The sequence below is a fragment of the Heterocephalus glaber genome, unplaced genomic scaffold (assembly GCF_053883595.1).
Source record: "Heterocephalus glaber isolate CG9 unplaced genomic scaffold, H.glaber_assembly_v1.0 deba00001431, whole genome shotgun sequence".
NCBI classification, from domain to species: Eukaryota; Metazoa; Chordata; class Mammalia; order Rodentia; family Bathyergidae; genus Heterocephalus; species Heterocephalus glaber.
In genome coordinates, this window is record NW_028258295.1 from 1,680,861 (window position 1) to 1,703,104 (window position 22,244).

Sequence of the window (22,244 nt, forward strand, 5' to 3'; positions counted from 1 at the left end):
AGGCCAAGGCAGCCCTTTTCACTTCAGGAAACTCATTCTGACCTTCACTATCTGCAATCAGGAAGGAGGCTCTTCTATATTTTCTGATAACACCCACTGCTCAGCCTACTGTATTCTATAGCAAGTGTCTGTTTATCAAGTTTCCCCTTGACCTTGATCACCTTGAAAACAGGAATCCTATGTTATTTCTCTTGCAGTCCCCAGAATATAGCACATAGGAGGCTTTCAACAATTGGTAAGTGTACAAGTGAAGAAATAAAGTAACATAAAACCAATTAAGGCAGTTGGTCTTCATGGTGAAAAACCTGTAAAGAGGCCCTAACAAGCACCGTGATAAGTTGAGCTTCCCTGGCACAGGTGAAACCAAGCCGGGAAGGAACTGGACTGCCCAGTCAGATCTCACAGAAAGCATTAGATGGGGTTTTGAAAGAAGAACAAAAAGTTATCAAATAAAGTCCATGGAGCTAAGAGTAGAGTGGGAATGGGTGGCTAGGGGAAGACAGGCTCCAGAGGGGCTCAATTTTATTTCAACTGTACAGTATAGCAGTGTTTTCTTTGAAGGCCCTGACCTACTCTACCTAGCGTGGTGGTTCTAATCATGTTATCTCTTTTTCCTGGCTCAGAGGACTTCCTCGAGGATTTGAAAATACCTTCGGTCTCCTGGGAAGCAAATGTGAGACAATAAAGATGTCCCAGTGAGAGAAGCCAAGGACAAAATGAAAGGAAGAATGAGAGGCCCCAATTCTGGTAATTTCTGGAATCTGGCATACCTTGAACTTCCCAGAGTTTGACTGTTTTTTATTTCTTTACCTAAATTAAATCAAGCTGTCACTTATAGGCACAAGGTTTCTGACCAACACTAAGACCAAGAAATAGGTGAAAAGGGGCTGCTTGAGATTGTATTCTTCAATGGACCTTTTCCCATCATCTGCTTCCATCCCTTTATTTAAAGTTGGAAACAAAGCTTAAGCCCCTATGTTAAAACTACCTATTCTACTCGTAACAGTTCACATAGACCCAGAACTTTTCCCCCAGAATAGTTGTTCTATCCCACAGAGACTGCTTTCCTTGCTATTTGCTATTTCTTTGCTATTTCCTTACCTCAAGGTAAGAGGTGATCATAGAATTCATATTTGGTGAAAGAAATCAAGATGGACAAAGAATTCATAGCTATGAAGTAATGACCTTGGTATTTTTGGATTCACTCAAAAATTAGCACAGCACCAGGGATTTAGCTCAGTGTTTCTGCCACTTGCCTCGAAAGCACGAGTACCTGAGTTCAATCCCTGGTACAAAAAAAAAAAAAAAAAAAAAATAAGCCCATACATGCTCCTGATTCTGTGGTAGATAAGGATCTGGAGGCAAAAATGCTCCTTAACTTTAAATAGTTCACCAAGCAGAGTGAAAAACACCATGACTTATTGGTGCCTATAGACCTCAAATTGGCCACCTGGGAGAATACATATTTATTAGTTTTTAAATTTCTGGTAAGTTCTTTTTGATCCAGTTACAAGGCAAGCAAAAATTATCATCTCACAATTTTCTAGTTGCATTTAAATTCATTTTTAATTATAAAAATGGTCTCATGAAATAAATCAATTAGAGATGGCACTTGGTTATCTTTGAAAACACACAATATCCTCCAAAGACAACCATTTTCTCCCACTAAGTATATTAAAATAATATGCTATAGGTTCTGAGGTCTACTGTCAAATAGGAGCTTCAAAGATGTTTTGCCCAAGGCTAGGCAGCATAACTGCCCTGGAGGGAACTATGCTATTCAGAACACATAGGTTTTTTAACATTTGTTAAAATAATGAGTTCTAGAATTTATATTAACTTTCCAGACAGGTATATATCTGCCCAGAGGCAGGTACCAGGATCACCTTAAATCACCTTGAGTCTCTTCCAGTTCTATGATTCTGTGATTGCTTATGCTTATTCTGGGTTTCTCCAAGTCTGTGATGAACTGAACTGAAGAGCTATTTCTGTCCTAGTTCTTTTCCTTATATAGGTCAAATCTTATCCCAATGAGTACCATAACAATAACCACCTCATGACCTGGTTATTTTAGACAACCTGATAAAATGAGAATCAAGTATGACCTCCAAGCCAGAGATGGCTGTTATAGAATTTGACCTAAATATTACTTAAGCTAGGAAGTGGCCAGTGTCAAGTTTTTATCTTCATGGCACTGGGCCATTACAGAACAGTCAGATTAAAGGTACAGAAAAAAATATAAGTAAGTCTAAACCACTGTACTCAAAGTCCTGAATCGTTGATTCCTTTTGCCTGATAGACATTACAAAGTCACAATGTCTGGATGCTCAGTGCTAAGAATCTCTGTGCTGTCCCCTATGAATGATAACTATCTTATGTATTTCCAGCCAAAAAACACCAGAGCTATTTGCCCATCCTAATTCAGGCCAATTGGGTACCCCCAAACCTGAGGTTTCTTTATCCATTCTTTCCCAAGGGGCTAGATTGATGCTTCTTTCTTATATACATTATTCTTGACAAGATTCTATCTCTTTCTCTCCCCCCCCATATTCCTTTATTAAGAATGGAAAATCCCTCCTGAAGGAGTATGTTTATTTGGTTTATTCCCAGCTATACTTTACCCTTAAGAAGTCAAAGTTGCTAGAAGATACATAGTCTTCTTAACTATTGTTAAATGATAACACCTAACCTGTGACCTCTGCAGGTTTAATATCCAGATCCTGTCATTAAGTTTCAGAAAAGCATGAAATCTCATGCCTATAACAGTGGCTGCCATAGTAAGTGGTTGGTAATTACTTATTAAATTAGTAAGTGAAGAATGATGAATACCTGTTCTCTAAGACCCAACTCCAATGTCCATCCCCACAAAGCTGTAAGGGTCTTTCCTCTGATCCCTTAGTATTGCTTGTATTTCTCTATTATAATACTTATGGAATAGTTTGATTCTTTATATCTATTTTATCAACTAAATTGGAGGATATTTTATGGCAGAAGCTATGTTTTACAACACCATATTCTTTGTGCCTAAAACAGGAGAAATTCTCTAAATGTTTTCCTCGAACCAAAGAATACACAAAAATGTTTCCCTTGTAACTCTGAATGGTAAAGATTTATGATTTAACTTCATACCTCAAATTCTGCCCAGTCTCCAGAGGGTTCTATGGATGAAACTGAAGCAGCCATGAGTCACTGGGTTTCGAGGGGAGGGGTGTGTGTTTGTGGAGGATTTGTTTCCCGACCTCGATGAATCATGTGTATAATTACCCAAACTGCATCCTGTCTGAGGAAGTAACCAAAACCCCTATTGCTGGCCCAAATTGCTTTTTGGTTTTGTGAATAAATGCCACTGGCATGCCATTAAATAAATGCCCTCAGAAAGCCCTCACCCAGTGCTCTAACCTGCAATAGTTGGGGTCATGATAGACCAGCAGTCTTGCTATTGGAGCACAAGGTGAGGTATTACTTTCTAATCTTGCCTCTAACTGAATATCTCCCTCCAATTTCTTATCAAACATCTGTTACACTCCGATCCCAATCAGAGGTACCACCATGTAATTCTCCTGTGCACAAATATGCAATAAGCTTCACCATCTACAGAATGAAGACCAAACTTCTTAACCTGTAATCCAAGACCCTCCTTAAGGGTCCAACCTACTTCACTCAATTTATCTTCCTCCATCCCCAGTAAGCATAAGCTCCACATAAAATGAATGGCTTCCTGAGCATGTACAAACTTTATCCTTCGCTCTGCTCTATGACACTGTTCCTTTCTATCCAAGACTAAGCTACATGCCCAGTCCTTTTACATTTTTTTACTTAGAACTAGGATCTCACTAAGTTGCTAAATTCCCCGGGTAAAGCTCAAATTCAAACTCCTCTTGCCTCAGCTTCCCAGAGTGTTGAGATTACAGGCATGTGCCACCATGCCCAGCTCCACTACTGACTTCTAATGTGTATCATAAACACATGTACATGTCTGATCCTCTAATCAATCACTCCATAAAGAAATCTGAACCTTAGTTTTTCAACTTCTAGAGGTCCAAGTGAAGACTCAAAATAAATGTTGGTTGATTGGAAAATTAAATTCATTCAGTTATTTAAGCCTCCATCTTTGTCTTGGAATCATCAGAAAAGACTCAATGTAGAATTTTATTATTCCTTGCTCTCTCATATAATCCATCTCCTCTTTTCCATGAAAATATAAGTTTAAAAAAATCTTTGGTCTCAACAAACAATTATTGTTTTATGTATCTATGAATCTCAAAGGCAAGGTTTTATTCCAGGCTTCCTTCCACTGATATGTGTAGCTCCCTATGGCTTAGTTTGTTAATAGATGTCACAAGTTCATGAGGAGAGATACAGTTTTGATATTAACTTGAATAAAGAAAAGTAATTAAAAGGGGATCTGCTGTTCCAAAAAGCAAAGTTTTTAAAAGATAGTGTATGCCAAAAACAAAGACTTTTCTGTTATTTTCTGTTCATGCCACAGTGTCAACTTCAGGGCAGATGGATAAGTGAGAGCTGGTGTAATAAGCTTAGCTTTGTTTGACTGCAAAGCCCTTTGCTTTCCTTTCTATTTGTAACACTGGTTATGAGAACGATATAGAAGACAAGGCCAAGATCAGCCAGGTCCCAGTCAGATACGGAGGAACAGCGTGTCAAGAGTTTTGCTTCTTCTGTTATCTCTTGGCAATGACTACATCCAGGTGATGAGAGAGCTGGGTGGCACTGGTGCAATTGATATCCCTTTCTTTTACTTTCTCTAAGCTGCCACAGGGCATTTTCAGAGGCCAAGTCCTACTGACACCATTTAATGACTGAGTGAAAAACTTACCATTTTTTCATCACTTATGTAAGCCTACCACTTGCTGCAATACAACATAATGATCAGACTTTATCAATTCTAAAAGACCCATCAGATGTTAGTTGCTTTTGTAAATTCAAAGACGACTTTTTATTACCCCATACTAAGGGTTGGAAAATGTTTTTAGGGGCTCGATAATGAGTATTTTAGGCTTTGCAGGCCATTTGGTCTCTGTTTTAACTACTCAACTCTGCCTTTGTAGAAATGCAATCACAGGCAATACATAAATGGATGGAGCCTTATGCCAATGAAACTTTATCTACAGAAACAAATGGTATGCTGGAGCTGGTCCACGGGCCATATTTGCAAATCCCTACCCTATACATCTGGTAAGAACACTGGAGGCAGAGGGAAATATCTAAACTCTTCCTGGCATGAAGAGTGGTATTGTTGGGTTGGGTGAGACTTTCAGATACTTTTTTTTGAGATCAGACTTTTAATTTTGTACATTATCATTGCCTTCCTTCTTCATGATCACCAACAATATTTTGCGCCTATCTATGAAGTGTTACTGAGAGAAGCTCAAAGAACCCTAGTTTTTTATACCTACCAACTGACCACACTCTCTTCTGGGAAAGACAGCTCTGATTATTGTTAAAGAAAATATCAATCATACTTGTGGCGAAAGGTCGCTATATTTTTTTAACAAATTGGTCCTTTGAGAAAGATGAATTTTAATGGATTGGTTTATTAACCTAAAGGTTGAACCAGACTGAGAGTAACTGAATGATTTGTTCATAATTAGTATTATTTATAATTATTTTACTTGGGAAAAAATATCACCTTAAATGTCAGGATGTTTTTTAATTGCCTCAGATGAGATTCAAAATAATTGACTTTGCAAATGTATTTTTTTAAAAAAACTCATTTAAAAATACCTGAAGCTGCTGACAGCCTAACAACAGAGGCAAGATATTGATATCCATTACTAGAAACAGGGCAGAAATTGATCCATGATTTTTTTAATCACATGAATTGTGTGTGGTGGTCACTTCTACACACTAAAATAGTTGAAGTGTTGATACAGTGTTTGCTCCTTTCCCCACCCAACTTGCTTTCTAAATGAGAATGACATGTGATATTACCTATGTTTTCTGCTGAAATATACATTTGCATGTATTTTGTATTAAATTAGGTGTGTGTGTGTGTGTGTGTGTGTGTGTGTGTGTGTGACTGAAAGGAGAAGAGATGTATATATGTGCTTGGTGATTTTAGAAAACTAGAAATAGTCTTAGATGTACTGTGCATCTATACATGTGATTTAGATAGGATTCTAATTTTTTAAAGGTGAGTAGGTATATGAGTTAAAATTAGAATCTCTATAAATATTTGATCTACCCATCAGTTGATTGGTGGAAATGAAAAGGAGTAGGAGAATACACTAACAACTGCGGGGGGGGGGCTTTTAAAATAATTTGGATTGTGGAATGTGAGCAAATCACTAGAAAGAAGCACGCAGCAAGACTATGATGACATAGCACATGAGAGGTGTGCATGGTCGGTGCATGCAGGAACATTGTCATGTGCTCCTTGAGGATGCATGTGGGTGCAGGAGGGAAGGGTGGAGACAACTTCAGTTGACTGATGAAGAGAAGATGAACTCTTTGCCCCATGCTCTACACTGCCTTCCCCGAACACCCGCTGCAGGGACCTGAGGGAAGGGCAAATATGGTTACAGGTGTCAAAGGCAAATCTTCGTAAGTCTGACCAAGAGTGCACAGCCCAATTTCCCATCTGAGACATTTCAAAGGAAAACTGACAAGTGATCCATTAAAAACACTCTAGATAGGGAATGTATCAGTGGGGACTAACTCAGCCTCTCATTTGCTTCTTCCAAGCACATGTATCTGGCCATGGCTGAGACACTATGTGACCTTTCTCTGTGGGCAGCATCCAGGACAGGGATAACTCTCTCCCAGGTAGCCAAGCAGGCACCATCAATCACAATTCGCAGTTTGAGAAATAGAAAAATGTAGCTGACACCCGGAAAAAGAGCATCCAAAGCTAAAAGACGAAGAATACAATGTTTCCCACTGAACTGCCAAAGAGAAGCTCTGAAAGTGCTGTGGAAATGGGGAGCTATGTATTTAAATTTTCCCACAAATAGTAGAACAGTCTGTGTGTGGGTGTGTGCGTGTGTGTATATGTGTGTGTAGGGTGTGTGTGTGTGTATTTCTCCAAAGCTTAACAGGCAATCCCCTGCTGAGAGTAGTAAGAGTATATTAACTGATTAATTATTATTAATGCCAACTTTTATTTAGCTAGCAATTATAATCTATTAAGAACATTTATTCACATTATCTTACTTATTCAAACCTCAGAAAAATCCTGTAAAGCTCATCAGTAATATATTATTATCTCCCTTCTATAGACAAAGGAAAAGGAAATACCAGTGTTTCCTTTCTTAAACTAATCTCACCAATAAGCGGAAAATCCTGGACTAGAACATAGAATTTCTGACTCTTAGCCCATTACCTAGAGCAACGGTGGGAGATGTGAAGGAAGAAAGGGAAAGTGGGAAACATGAGTTCACAGTGGAGATGACCTGAAAAGGTCAGCGGACCAGAATTCCTTGGAGTTTAGTTCAAAGTCTAGAGCAGGTGTGGCTCCGTGACACGCAACCGGCGTGATTAGAGCCACTGAGGCAAATCTCACTTTGAGTTTCTTACGCAACTGCGTATTTGCTGTCAATCTCCCAGTCTCTCATTTCTTGTGAAGTTTCTGGGCGGCCGAGTTGGAATCAACTTCAAACCAATTTCATTCTCTGATTCGGTTCCCTCCCTCCCTCTCCCGCCCGCCTGTGGTCGCCTTTCAGGCCGCACTGTGAGACCGTTTTATTTCATTTGCTCTCCTTCGGGCAAAACCCTGTTTTGTTTTGTTTTTCTTTTGCCCTCTTCTCTCCCTCGATCTCCTAAGGCCTCGTTGCACTGCTTTTCCCCCTTGAATCTCTTCTCCCCACCCTCTGTTTTTGCTCTATCCAATCTTCCCACCACGAGGAGTTCTGTGCCTCTCTCCCTGAGGACCCCTCTCCCGTTGTCCCCTCCGAGGCTCCTACCTGAGCTCCACAGCCAAAGGCACCTCCTGGTTGTCCCTCAGACGTGCTGGTTCTGTCTGAGGCTGGCAGTCTTCATCCAGGGCCTGTGAGTCCTGCATGTCTTTATTACTTTTCCTTCTTAGTTTAGAATGCTGGTAAACAACAACACACAATAAAAGATAGAATGAGCTAAGGTTCTCGCCTGCAGCTTCCGGCAGTGTTATCTCAGACTCCAACACTGCAACAAAGAAATCTCACCGTTGGGTGAGTGAAAACCAGTTGCAGGACAGGAGTCGAAAACTTCAGCGCTTCCAAAATTCCTCAGCCCCAGTTGCCCTCCGGGGGCTCCCCCTTGTGGGAGATGTGGGGCATGGCAAGGCAGAACTCAGCTGGGAAGTGCCTCAGTGGGAGGAGAATGAGAGAAGGCAGTGCACACCCTGGGCATGCGATTGGGGAGCAGAGTGTTGGGGTCCGACTCCAGCCACAAAGGCCAGGCTCTGTGTGAGCTGCAGTGTTGGGGGCCTCTGTAATTACTAAGGGAAGCACACTGGGAAGCCGGAGCTCCCTGTGCCCGAGTCTCGGAGTGCAGGTGAGTGTAGTGTGAGTCAGAAGCCTGCATGGCTGATGCTCTGTATGGAAAGTGGTGACTGGCAACCATTTGCTTCTGCTGCAGGTCCAACTCCCCGACCGGCACAAATGCATCATCAAGGCAGACACACACAGGGCTGTTTGGGGAGACAGGCGTGGTCTCCACTGTCTGAGTAAAGCGTAATGCTCCAGTCTCCCGGGCTCGCCTGGCCTTTGGGGGAGCCCTGGCAACTTTCTGCTGCCCTATTTGAGGAAACCAGACTGGATGTCCAAATAACCTCTTTCTCCAGACAGATCTAGTCTCATTCATTCTAACCCACTCTGGCAGGTAAGTGGGAAACCAAATATATTACTGTTTCTGCAAAACAGAATGAGCAGCTCATGCAACCAAGTGATGTTTCCATGCCCCCATGCCCTAGAAAAACCATCAGTGAAGCAAGGATCAGAACTACTAGAGAAGGAAAAATATGGAAACAAAGTCTTTGTAAATAGGGAAGATTTGAGGGGGTGAAGGGAGGGCAGAGGAATCGGAAAAGAATAAGAACCAAGATACATCATGTAAAGGTACAAGATCCCAATGATGAATGTAACTGTATTGTATACCTAAAATGTACCAGTAAACTTAATTTAAAAAAATAAAGAACAGGGTTTTCTGACTTCCTCCTGCCCGGTGAGTCTAGACTATGTTCTGTCTCTGGAAAAAGGGGGGGGGGGATGGGATTCTCAGACCACCCTAAGGACAGGGCAATGAGCACAGCATGAAGGAGCATTGATCAGCTCTCCCCTGCTGTGAGGACAGTGGACAGGCTGCTATAAGGGCAGAGAGACTCAGACTGAGCCTACAGGAGAGAATTGGGCATGATGCCAACTATGGAAGAAACAACCAGGAGGGCTAGTGGGAAGCTCTTTACTATTATGCAGTTATAGAAACCAAATAAGGAAAATGCAGAATGACCAGAGTGATCTGGTGACATATTATCTGATTTCATCAGCATAGGAGTTCTGAGATCCTGATTGCATGGTTAGGTTCACTCCATTTTATGGATGAAGAAACTGAGCTCAGCATGGTTAATGGACCATAATACATGCAGGGAAAAGGAATAACTAAATCTGTTTACGCCTTGGGCTCATCACATCATGTGACATTGACTCTTGGGGAGAGGTGCAGAGAAGTACAGAGATTGAACCTAGGGACTTTGCACTGAGCTATATCCCCAGACATTTTTTCATTTTTTATTTGGTGACAGTGTTTTGCTATGTTGATAAGTTGCTGAGTCTGGGCTCTAATTTGCAATGTTCTTACCTCAGCTTCCCACCATGCCCAGCTCCACATTACTTCTAGAAGTCCTGGCAAGGGAGCCCTGACCAGGGGAACAATATAAATTCACCCCATTTTCAGTAATCCTATCTGAAGCTATTCCCCACTGATTTTTATGAAATTCCACTACCTCCCTGAAGTTGATGAGAGCTCTGGAAGGGACCATTGGGAAGCCTGAACATAGTGTAAATTCCTAACACTCCATTGTATTCAAAACCACAGCACTTCATGGCCTCTTTCTCCATACACAACATAGACACTACAGGAATAAAGACAAAAAACCAACAACAATAACCTAAGCTAAAGAACCTGTGTACCACTAACATGGTGATGATGATGAAAAGAAAGAAGATAAGATAATCAATGATAAGATTACAAATCATGGACTCAATAAATATTTCTCAGACCTGTGCAGGCTTTGGGCTGAATATGAAGTATGTAAAACTGCCCTGATAATGCTTAAATTTTGTTATAAACTCAAGTGAAAACGAATGAAAAGGATTCAAAGCATTCAAGGAAAGCTTCAAAAACACAGATTCCCTTCCACAAAAATGGATCTAAAATTGAGGACCATTAGTGATGGACCTGTTGTGTCTAATGGCCTTCAAATTCAGAAATACCTCTTAGGAAGGAAGCATCAGGTGTCTGGAGAATGTAAGGGACACTGGATCAATGGCTGAGCATCAAGGAAACAGATAAGGAGGGAAGAAAGGTCTTTTTCCTTTTGGACTGGTTAGAACATCCAATTGTGATCCAGATGCTACACAGGCAAAATGGAGCACACTGAGAATAGAACAACCAAAGTCTTCAAGAGACTGGAAACAAGATAAAGACAGTGTGGTATTTAGATACAATGGAGTACTATACTGCCATAAAGAAGGATAAACTTGAGTCACTTGTAGGAAAATGGATGTACTTTAAGACCATAATGTTAAGTGAAATAAATCAGACACACCAGCTTAAAAATTATATGATTTATTTTACATGGGAAACCCAAAATATAAATTATAGAGCAATATGAAAAATAACAGGAAACAGAGAGATCAATCTTTTGCAACAGGGGAGGTGATCAAGAGATGGAGGTAGTACAAGGATTTAAAAAAAGAATTAAGATGTGTCATTATACATATACAGACTCCCCATGATGAATACAGTAATTATGTGCTATAAACAGGTGCTAATAAAAATTGAAAAGAACAGAGAAAGATGTCATGAGGATTTAGAGCACTGGGACTATTTAGGCTGATGAAGATACAACTCTATAATTGTGGTCTTCAATTACCCACGGGGCTCCCAGGTAGAAAAGGGGTGAGCTTTGCTCTACCCAGCTTTAGGAAACAGAGAAGAACAAAGAATCTCCAAAGAGAAATTAGAGCCACTATAACAAACAGTCTGGTTGTTCATTCCAAAACTGAGAGGTCACTTCCTGTCCAGAAACGTCTAAGGAGGGTGAAGTCATTGCAAGTCCTTTGGCCAAGGAGAAGGCTCAAAGAAAAAGTCAACAGGAATGAAATAACTATGGGGATCCATGTAACTCTGTCTTTGAGTCCTTGAATAAACTGGTGTTCACAAGGAGAAACTAGACAAAAGAAATGCATAAAATCCACACACAAGTACGCTACTTACTACAGAGGGATATCGTGGTCTAATTCCACTATCACCAAATCCAAAGTATGTTTGATCTGTTTTCTTCTCTTTCGCTGGAGCTGAATTACTAATTTTACTCTCTCAGGTAATTCCATGAGATTTAAATACATCTTAGGTGGAGCAATTGTACTAAAGAATTCTTTGATATAGTGGAAAACATAAAGGAAAAGACAAAACTCCTACATTCTGAATGACCAGTTTAAGGAGCACATGAAGTTTTAAGAGATATTGAGAAGCGCTGTCTTATCAAGCATCTCCTTCCACCACCACCCATGTTTGAATTTCTTCTATACTTCCCCAATTAAGTTGTTGCCAAACACCTGTTTGAACACAGCCTCCCAAGTCTATTTGGCGGTTGGCGATACTAATGGGACTCAAGAATAAACAAAACAGATATAAACAAACTGTATCAGCAAGACATGGAAACAAAGGAATAGAAAATATTTCCTTCAGTAAAGTACCAGAGTACAATGACAGAACTTAAAATTAATCAGGATTTCTGAAAGTTAGAATTACAGTAAATTTTTAAAATACCACCTCCAGGTGGAGGGGCCACACTGATATCATGTATTACTGGTAAAAAGTGTAAATGAAATTGTTGTCTGCTCTGCTATCTTTTGCATATATGTGAGAGCCTTACAGTACAGACTCTGTGGGTCAGGAGAAATAGAAAGCTGAAGCTTGCCAACAAAGAATTCCAGAATATTATGGAGCTTTGGGTGGGGCTGGCATGTGGTATGTGTTTGAAGCCATTGGCATGATATAACCTGGAAGAGACTTGTAAAAAGGAGTGTGAAGCCGGCAGGGATGGCAGACAAGAGAGAGAGATCATTAAAGAATTGATCTCTGAATATAAAATAGTAAAATCACTATGGAGATTCCTCAAATAACTGAAAATATAAATTCCAATTGACTCAGCCATACCCCTTGTGGGTATATTCCCAAAAGAGTTAAAGACATCATACTATAGGGATACATGCATACCCATGTTTATAGCAGCACAACTCACAATAGCTAAAATCTGGAAACAGCCTTGAAGCCCACCAACAGATAAAGAAAAAGTGGTAAATATGCACAATAGAATTTATTTAGCTATGAAGATGGATGAAATCATGCCATATGCAGGAAAATGCATGGAACATGAGACCATAATGTTAAGTGAAATCAGTCAGACACAGAAAGTTGACTATCACGTGGTTTCTCTTATATGAGGAAACTGAACCTAAATAAATAAAAGTTAACCAAAGGAAAAATGGTAGGAAGCAAAAAGATAAGCTTTTTGGAAATAGAGAAAGAAATGGAGGCAGGTAAAGGGATTGAAAATGATCAAGATGTGCTTTATCCATATGCCAATCCCCCAAAGAAATGTACCTATGACATTATATACATACATATATATATATATAATATATATATATATCCCCCACATATTAGCCAATTTCTTTTTTTTTTTTAAAGAATTGACCCCCTGATTGAGCAAAGGGAACAAAGGGCTTAGATGAGGAGGAAGAAGACAGAGTTCAGGGATGAAGGGAAAGAGCAGAAAGGGAAATTTAGACATGGAGTGACCTGAAACAGAATTCACAGGGAGGTCAAAGACAGCAGGGACGCTTCCAAGACAATCTTAGGTTCTCCAAAGGTGGTAAAAGGCAGAGACAAAGGTAAACACAGAGTGAGAAAGAAGGCAAGAGAATCTGAATGGAAAGATGAAAGGATGCTGCACCCCTGATTTCTTCATATCTTCATTTTTCTGACCAGCTCACCTCTCAAAGAAGTGCAGCTAATAGCATCTTCCTGGCTGCTGAAGATTATTAATTCATTGGAAAAATTTTAATTCATTGGGTGTTGGTTGAACACTTCCTATACACTCGGACATGCTATAGAAATAGAATCAAAATATTGGTAAAATGCCTTGCTATCAGCTGTCTCCTAGTAATCCAAATTACTACCCATCAGTTAACAATAATTTGCTCATTAACACTGTGGACCAAGGCACATGGCAAGCAGGAGGAATGCAACAGGACAGCTGGACCTGCTGTCATAGAGGTCGCAGAGGTACAGGTGAAAGGTGGATGGACCCCCAAGTGTAAATATGGAAGACTTATGAGGCATTTTAGAGAACCAGGAGCAGTCAGTACAGAGGAAGTTTCTTCTTGGCATGAGAATGTCAGAGAGTTTTCCCAGTCCTTGGTGTCCACAGAGAGGTTAATCTTAGAAAAGGACAAAGCAGCTGGTAGGGAGCCAGCCTGGGCAAAAAGACTGGCTTTATCTTTAAGAAAGGACACCTACAACAGAAGTGGGAAGCCTCCTACCCAAGATCCTTCACCCGAAGACCCCCACACCCTGCCTGGTGTGGCCAGGTCAGTCAATGTGGCCTTCATCTGTGACCAAGTGAGAAAAAGGCTTGTTTGGAGCCTGTCTGACTTTTCAGCTTTTCTGTCCAACCTTCCTTTTCCACTTAGGTTTGCAGATGAGTCCAGTTCATCTCATCCACCCTCTGTTTCAGGGAAGCTTTTGCATTTTTCTTGACATAGGTACAGCTTGCTGAATTCTTTTAGGTGAGGCCAATTACAACAAGCCTTAAAACTGCTGAGCCCATGGATTTAGCTCAGTGGTTCAGCTGCCTGCCTCGAACGCGCAAGGTCCCGAGGTTGATCCCCAGTACCAAAAAAACCACAAAACACTGCTGAGCCAAGTGGTTTCTTCGGAGATCCGCTTACATTCCCTCCCTGAAAGGAATGGGACCCTCCTCGTGGAGAATGTGAACACGGAAAATGCATGTTTCATTTTAAGATGGAAGAGGCACAGGATGCTTTTCTCAAGGAGGGGATTGGGTAAAACCAATTTTCACCTTGATTTTACATTGTTTGATCAGGTTCCACCCTGTTTAAGAGTAGATGAGATGATTCCAAAGCACCCGCTTGGAGACTGTCTTGGGAAAAGGCTAGAAGGTTTTTAGTACAAGGCCCATAGGATCTCAAGTTGGCAGAAGAATTTATATGTGTCAGTATCCTCTCTCATTCCTGATCTCCCACAAGGTTCAGGGTTGAATACTGCAATTACATTCCTGTAAGTCTTGGCTTTGGAAAGAAGAAGGAATCAGTGTATAGATAATTTTTATTTTTAATAATCATAGAGAAGCGTTTGGGCAGAAATCATGCAACTTCAGAAGAGGTTACTCCAAAGTTGTTTTTGTGATTTACAAATTGTTATACCATGATGATTCAATAAATTTACTTCTTTGTTTATTTTCAACAATGCTAACATTAGAATGCACAGCATTCCCTACTTATCCCTAGCTTAAGGGAAAACATTGAGGGATATCTTAATGAGAGCATGTCAAGCAATAGTATATCCAGTTTGGAATTAAAAATTATCCATGGATAATTCACAAAGCATGTAATCCATGTGCAGGTCATTGAGAACTGACCACTTCTAAGAGGGCCCTGCAAGAGCAGCCAAATAGTGTCTTTCCAACAACAGAAACATCACAGAATTATGTCTTTAGTTCTTGGCATTGATTTATGGCTAACTAAGGCAACAGCACTGCCCCTCCATGCTCCAACTCCTAGGGCATTCTTCAGACTGGGCATACACAAACTCTTGGAAAGAAAAAACTAAACACAATTTCATAGGCCATATGTGCATGTGTCCAGACACAGAGCAGTCAGTTAGAACTGAACTTTCTTACCCTTGACAGAAACTAAAAGGTTACCAGTCAAAAATCCTATTTTAAACTTAGAAGACAATGGAACCATGCATGTCTCATTTGCCAATGTGTAAATACATTCTAGGAACCTGAGCTTGTCCCAGTGACCTTATCAAAAAGCCTGGCTTTATGGTAAGAGGTGCATGGTGATAACTCTCCTAGGGCTGGGCTCTGCCAAGAGCCCTCAGCAACACACAGCCCTTCTAGGCCCCTTTGGGATTTGGCAATCAAGAGTAACCAGGGGCCGGCCTGGGACTTAGCTCAGTTTTGCCACCACCTGCCTCACAAGTTGAATCCCCGCTACCCCCCCCAAAAAAAAAAAAACAAAAAACCATATATTCATGCTTCTGAGAAACATTTAAAAACTGGTACAAACACAACAATGTGCAGATCTTCTATATAAACTGATGAATAGTAGATATCTGTATTTCTATATCAAGAAGGGAATAACTATCAATCTAAAAGCAATCTTCAGAGTGGGAAACTAAATGGAGTTATGAAAACAGTCATTTTTCATTTTCATTAAAGATACAGCTGGACCTTCAAGAGCTGCTCATCTTTAGAGCATTTCATAGGTTTTTGGCCAAGGACTAACCTACATAATAAAAGAAGACAGATCTTGGGCCCAGGTTGATCATTAAAGAAAATTTTAGTTAGCTGGACTTCATTTATCAAAATATTTTTCTTTGCATGATTTCAGAACTATCAAGTCTGAGAGGCACACAGAGATATGCCAATGAACAAGCACCATGGTCCCACGTTAAAATTGTTCATCTTAAAGGCCAAAAGATGCCATCTCTACTAGACTTCCAAAAGCCTACTTGCTTTACTGTCTTTGGGTGGCATGACAGCAATGAACTCAGAACTTAATAAAAAAAAATCAGTTCCCATTTTACTGTTAAATCTGAGGAAATCTGGTACCAGAGACTTGATGTTATGGATAGGGAAATGGTGACATGAAGAGGGAGGATGGGAACTGATTCAGAACACTGAAAATCACCCAATTCTGGTGATTGGGCAGGATATTGCTATGGTACTTTGTTAGATATTTTTTGCTTTCTAATTATTTGGGGAATCCTCCTCCCTTCTGTGTACAGAGAGCCCCACTCACCAAAAGCAATATACATAACAAATACCATAATCATTAAGAGTCGGAGTAGAAGAGGGGCCCCATCTCTCAAACTTGTGTCCACCACCCTATTTCTGATACTGACTCATCCTGTGTCAGGTTCATACTCCACCTATAATGATGGCTTTAAGTTTTCACAGCTAACAGGCCACTGTTTCCCCCTTCTTTCTCAGCAAGAAAATGCAGAAAGTTCAGCTGCTTCCATTGACCATTAGACAAATACCCAATCAGATAGTGACTATATCATAGGTATTCCTCCCTCATGCATTCTCTTCCTTTATAGCTGCTGAGTTGCCAAGCTCTCCCCATTCTTTCTCCATTATACTTCTTGAATTGGTCCCTTTCTTTTGTTGCTGCTGCAGTTATCCTTGAGAAAGTTCTCTTTTTTTCTACTGGACTATAACTATATATCTTCCAGTTGGTTTTTCCAGATTAGTACCTACCAACTGTAACCCATTTTATATGTGACTTTTACTTGGTCTTCTAAATGGATGCTTCTGATAATGTTCCTCTTCTGTTTGAAAATTTTTGGTAATACTCTATTGTCCCCTGGTCACAGTCCAAAAAAGTGATTCTACATTGCCTGCTGAGCAGTAAGTATGTGGACATCTCTATTCACAGACTAAACTCGCTAAATAACTAGCATGTCACCCTATGAATAAAAGACTTAGACCTGGAAAGTTACCAAGACTTCAAGGAGCCCACACACCAGAGGTAAATTTCACTGTCCTATCCAAAAGTGTTTTCCCTCTTATATATTCTCCTTGTTAAAATCAAAAAGTCCTTTAAAGTGTCCATCCTGCATTACCCACAAAGCCTTCTAATTCTGCCATCTTTAACTATTATTTGTTTTAATGGTGAGCTCTATTCTCAGAAATGTGACTAGCAACATAAAAAAAGAAACAAGTGACTCCCAAGAATAAGTACCAGAGACTGACAGCATACTGAGTTGAGAAGGGCTGAAACTGAAAGGTAATCTAATGGTTGTACGTGGCTCTTGTTTGTTCAACATCCTACATCTTCAGGACCTTAGTCATCTACAGATGACTATCTTGATTATGATGGGCATTTCTCTGCTTCCACTTATGCTTCAGTTACTCAAAGTATAAGCATTGATTACATATCACCACAATTAGATTGCAATAATAACCCATGATGAAGGCAATAATTTAATGGAGAAACATACTCAGAGACCCTTGGATATGAGAGAGCTGCAAGATGATTATAGAAACCAGCTTGGAGAATAACACATAGAATGACTACTCAATTCTTATATCCATCATTATGACATTACCATCTCTTTAGCTGAAAATGATAGTGGCTAAGAATAGACAGTAACTCATCACATGGAAGGAAAGAACACACTATACCATGCATAACTGAGGATTCCAGTTCCAGAGTTTCTTTTTGTTGTATGTTAAAGATGAATCTATCAGGGCTGTAGCACAGTGGTAGGGCACTTGCTTGGCATGTGCAAGGGCCTGGGTTTGATCCCCAACACCAGACTTTTTTAAAAAATAAAAAAGAATCTCCCTCCACATGAGGTCTATGATAGTTAATATTGAGTCTTCTGTTTCCAGAAGAGTATAGACTATAAACTATACAGAGATGGGAAAAGGTCTAGAGAGATGAGAAGCTAACTTTTCTTAAAAAAGAAAAGAACTGGTAAGACAAAAGAAGGCCTTGGCAGGCAATTTACAATTTTGCCTGATATCTCACCATATCACATAGCTAGAACTTCTCGTTATGTTTCTTCTGCTGTCTCTCTTTGTTTACCATAGATTTTTCATAACCTATTTTGCAAATAGAAAAATATAGCCCTTCACAGATGGCCATTGGCTCAGCTGACAGAGCTGTTCTAAAAGCCATGGCTAACATTTCTGTTTCCCAAAAGGGCCACTGCACTTCTCTACATTAGAGACCAACCATTACACCTCTGCAGAGAGAGTCCTGTCACCCTAAGAGAAGCCAGGTGGATAGGCGCCAATGCCATTGTCATCACTGCATCTATCTCCTAAGAAAAGAGTAAAAGCAAGATCCCTGCCTGCTCTCCAGCCTGACTACAGCAAGTCTCAGAGTCAGACGTGGGGATTAATCCTCATCCCAGCATTGACAAAGGAGGACTGTGGTGGGCAGTAAGTGCAGTTGGTCACAGAGGCGGGGTCACCCACGCCCCAAAGCATCCTGTACTCTGGCTACTGCGTGGGGCTTGTCTCTTTAAACCACTCTGTTTCCAGGGGTTGGGGGTGAAGGTCTTGAACAAAATTTTCAATATTTAGTTGTACTGTAATATTTTCCTTCTATATCTCCAGTTTCTTCTATCATATAAAATGATTTAAAAAGAAGATTAAAAAAGAAGGAGAGAAACAGAGCACAAAGGGGTGGTGATGTAAACAGAATGAGACCCCAGAAGGCCACAAGTCTGGGTCTTTTTTCAGCACCAGCCCCTGGAACATGGGGGATTTCTCAGGTAGCTGACTGCACAAGTGGCCTAGGACTTCAGTGTTTGGCAAGAGACTCCTGGAAACCTGGGAAGGTGAGATCAGGGCAGAGATCCACCCATCTGTGTGCAGCCTCCTGTTCAGAACTACTTGGGATGCTTACCATTCCTATGTCTTGGTTTTTTCACCTGTGAAATGAGGATTGTGAGATAAAATATTTCACAGGACACCTGAAAGGTTTAATTAAATAGGATTAGGCACCTAGGGGGTGGCCACGGAATGGAATGGCAGGTCCTGTTATGAATATTACCCCAGTCATCACTGGGGGCAAAGTCAGCTGAAGCTGGGTGTGGTGGTGCACACCTGTAATCTGGCAGGGTGAGGAAGAAGAACGGCAAGTTTGAGCACAGCCTGGGATATACAGGGTCTTAAGTGAAAACCTACCTCAGGAAAAAAAAAAAAAAAGTAGCCCAGAGAGTGGGAAAGAGAGGCCCGGGGAAGGGACTGAGGAGTTGTCATTCCCCGGGCCCTGCTGCCTGAAACCTCACCAAACAGGGCTGCAAAACATTTCTCCCATTCATCAGGGTCCTGCTCGCTCCCAACCCCAAGGGGTGAAGCAGCACAGAAAAGCCGTGCCTCCCACAAGATGGGCACCAAGCCTGTCTGCGCCTGGATGCAGAGGAGACATCGCTGGCCAGCATTTCCATCAGGGCTCTTCTGAGCCAGCTCCTGGGGTACACACAAAGACCCATTCAGGACGCCTGAGTTCTGAGAGCCAGCAGATGAGCTGAGGGGCCTGGGAAGGGGGTACAGAAGTTGCATAGCTCCTGGCACAGACTCTGCTGCCTCCCCCCCCGCAAGTGGGCACAGAAAGCTCAGGTCTGCAGCCACCACCGCTCCTTGCTTTGTTTGCCCCAGATTCCTCTCTCTGTTGATGGCCAAGGGCCTTGAGGACACGAGCTGCCATGGCTGGGACTGAATGATCTCCCTGGGGCAGGTGGGAACCCTGACCTCCATCACTGTGAGCCAATGGGTAGGGTATCCAATGAAAACAGGCCATTTCTAACAAGTAGCTGTCTCCGGGAAAAAAAAAATCCCTCTTGGAGGTTCCCACTCCAGCAAAGCAGTTGCTGCAGCACTGAAGTAAGAAGCTAAAATAATGAAGAATAAGTTATTCCCCAGGATCTAGAAAGTGGCTCCATGCATGTTAGCCTCAATTTTCCCATCTGTACACTGGGGCTGAGTAAAATAATCTGTGGTAATTCAAACCGCAGCTGCTGTGAGAGAGCTGAATGGTCCCAGCACTCCTCTCAGTGGTAACCTAGATGGCATGCAGAGCTCTTGGTCCAGGCTGCCTGGCACCCCAGGCAGCTCCCAGATACATGGAATCCGAAGCATCAAAGGTGTCCAGTTCTGCAGCGCCCTGAATGTTGGCAGAAAGGCTGCTTCAAGGACAATGATCCTTGGATGTATGGAAAAGCAGGATTCTCCCCATCCCCTGTTCCCTTCGAAATCTACATGAAGGTGTTTCAACAAGATGAGGAGCCCACCATGAGAGAAAACTGAGCTCCCTTTGCCCACCAAGACTGTAAGACAGGTTCTATAGGACAGCAGCTTTTTCCAGATGACTCAACTGAGAAGGGCTGAAAGGATTTCCTGTGGCCTGAAGAGGGTTGCACATCTGCCAACCTCGCTGTCCCCTCTTATGGAACGCACTGAGTCTGTGTTCATGTGGACATCCTCACCCTGTGGTAAGACTCAGCACAAGCACTACCTCCTCCTGGAAGCCTTCCCTACCTGCACAGCTTGGATGAGGGGTCCTTTATCGTGTTCCCACAGCACCCTGGGCACACTTCTCCTTAGAGAGACAAAATTAGAAAATTATATTGATGTCTGTTCTTCTGTCTCCATCTTCTCAGTGGCAAGGCACTGTACTTAATCTTTTAAATTCCAGCATGTCATACAGTGCTGACACAATGCAGGAGCTTAATAAGTGCTTATAGAACAAAATGGACATGTTATCCTCTCTAGAGGAGTTGTTGGCATACCCCCATTTGTATTTCATAAGAGCAGCCTGTAACCTTTGCTCTCAGGAAGTTCTATCTCAGATCTAGCCACTTTGTGTATATTTCATTTTTTCTAACTTTAGGAGACAATAGTATTCTCTTAAATAGCATTTAAGAGACAATATCATTTGTATCAAAATGATAATAGAAATCGCTACTATTCCTCACCATTTTTTTCTATCAGGTCAGCTTTTGGGGTAGGGGGCCTTAAATTAGGAATGAACTTTCAGAATCTCATCTCGGTTTTTTCCTTTTACAGAAAAATAGAAAAGTTTCAAAAAGAGAGAGTCTGCTTGTTACACAAGCTTTTGTGAAGAACCCACTGTGTTTCAGGCTGCACATGATGGAGAAGAAACAAATGTAAACAACAGCAATCAAGAGACCATCAACCTACAACAGAGGGTAACTTGATTTACTACTTAATTCAGCTAATAAAAAGCAGCTTTTGACTGTCTTTGTGGTTACTTGGTTAGAATCACCAATTTTTGTGAGACTGTGGAAAGTCCAGAGTACTACAAGATAAAAAGCAAAATTCCCAGTCCCTGAGCATCTCGGGAGAAACGAGTGGCTCAATCAGGGGACATGTTGGGGACACAATGGGACATCCATTAAAGGATAAGGCCAGGTGTCTGGTGACATTTCAAAGAAAATCCATGTGCATTTTCTCTGCTAAGGAGATGGTGGCCCCCACTGACCACACATTCAGACAAGGGCAGGAGCTGCCAGTCAGCAACCCCCAAAGTGGCAGGCTCCCCCTTCTGGACGAGGAGTGCAGGGTCTGCATGACCGTGAGGCAAGTCATCTGAGGACACTTGGGATTCTGAGATGGGGAGCCAGTGGAGACAGCATAGATAAGGTCTGGACAGAAATCTGGCAGCCTGAATAACATCTGCTTGGGCTGAGGTTCTGGCTTGGGCTCCTGCTGGGATGCTGGGGTTAGAGGCTGGACGCTTGTGTGGGGAGCTGATTCCAGCAGGTGGAGCAGGAGAGCAGAAACCAAACCTCAGCAGACCGGAGAGGAAGCGTGGTGTTAATTCAGCTCCAAACACTGGCACTGTGGCCAAGGCAGAGAAGGGAAACCACATTCTCCTCAGAGTCCTGAAAAGACAAATTTCTCAAATGGCACGTAGAGACAGATATGGGCCTTTCTTGGGTATTGAAAAACCAAAGTAGGTCCTCAGAGGACTGGAAAAAGAAATCCTTGGGTGGCCAGAATATTTGGGCAACGTACCAAGAACGGGAAAGAGAGAAACAACATGTAGCATTAATTTCAGAGACATGATAAACGTTGCTGGAGTTTAAAGGCTCAAACTACTTTGAACCCTTCTACAGCTAATGAGCACAATATAATTCTCCAAGTAATCTCCCATTCCCTCTAGCAACAAAACAGTAACAAGAAAAACCCCCACTTATAATTTGGAAAATTCTGGCAATCAACATTTTTAAAA

The 22,244-nt window shown here is 41.5% G+C and overlaps 1 long non-coding RNA gene across 50 annotated transcripts in view; it reads right to left on the minus strand.

Moving 5' to 3' along the window:
- Positions 1-22,244, minus strand: part of LOC110346967 (uncharacterized) — a 299,763-nt gene that overhangs the window by 105,383 nt on the left and 172,136 nt on the right. For 26 of the 50 annotated variants that reach the window (XR_015451754.1, XR_015451761.1, XR_015451773.1 and 23 more), the window contains one exon: positions 7,920-8,050. The exons of 11 other annotated variants lie outside the window; for them this stretch is intronic. This is a non-coding gene — a long non-coding RNA (uncharacterized LOC110346967). Of the gene's footprint in view, positions 1-7,919; positions 8,051-8,156; positions 20,589-22,244 lie in introns of all 50 variants that reach the window. 13 more of the 50 variants (XR_015451741.1, XR_015451737.1, XR_015451739.1 and 10 more) reach the window with 2 other exon arrangements.